This window comes from Brassica oleracea, unplaced genomic scaffold (genome assembly GCF_000695525.1).
Source record: "Brassica oleracea var. oleracea cultivar TO1000 unplaced genomic scaffold, BOL UnpScaffold21122, whole genome shotgun sequence".
Taxonomy (NCBI): domain Eukaryota; kingdom Viridiplantae; phylum Streptophyta; class Magnoliopsida; order Brassicales; family Brassicaceae; genus Brassica; species Brassica oleracea.
The window spans coordinates 1-325 of record NW_013637639.1 but is presented as its reverse complement, the minus strand read 5'-3'; the positions used below and the strand labels follow the sequence as shown (position 1 = coordinate 325).

At 43.7% G+C, this 325-nt stretch overlaps 1 long non-coding RNA gene across 1 annotated transcript; it reads left to right on the top strand.

The window, feature by feature from the left end:
- Position 1: 1 nt before the first annotated feature.
- Positions 2–318, top strand: LOC106322390. The gene is made up of 2 exons (XR_001266396.1): positions 2–133; positions 203–318. It is a non-coding gene; the product is annotated as an uncharacterized LOC106322390 (long non-coding RNA).
- Positions 319–325: the final 7 nt, after the last annotated feature.

The window sequence follows — 325 nt, the reverse complement described above, 5'->3', positions numbered from 1 at the left end:
CAGGTTGTCAGAGAAGCAATTTCTTCTGGAGTGAGATGGTTACGAATGCTGAAACTCGCAAATCAGTAAGAAAGGCTGCTCATGGTCTTCTTTGGTTATCAGAGAGACTGCCATGTCTGTTGCTAGCAAGGCTGTGAGTATCATCGCACTCTTTACTTTCCCCATATTTTGGTATTAATAAGATAAACCTTCATTGATGCAGGTCCGTAGGGTTTTCACAAACTATATATCAGACGAGCAAGAGCGGCAGAGAACCGCAGAGAGTCAGCAAAGGAGCTCAAGAAGATGATTGCCTTGAATCGCTCAGAAAGACAAGACCTGACAA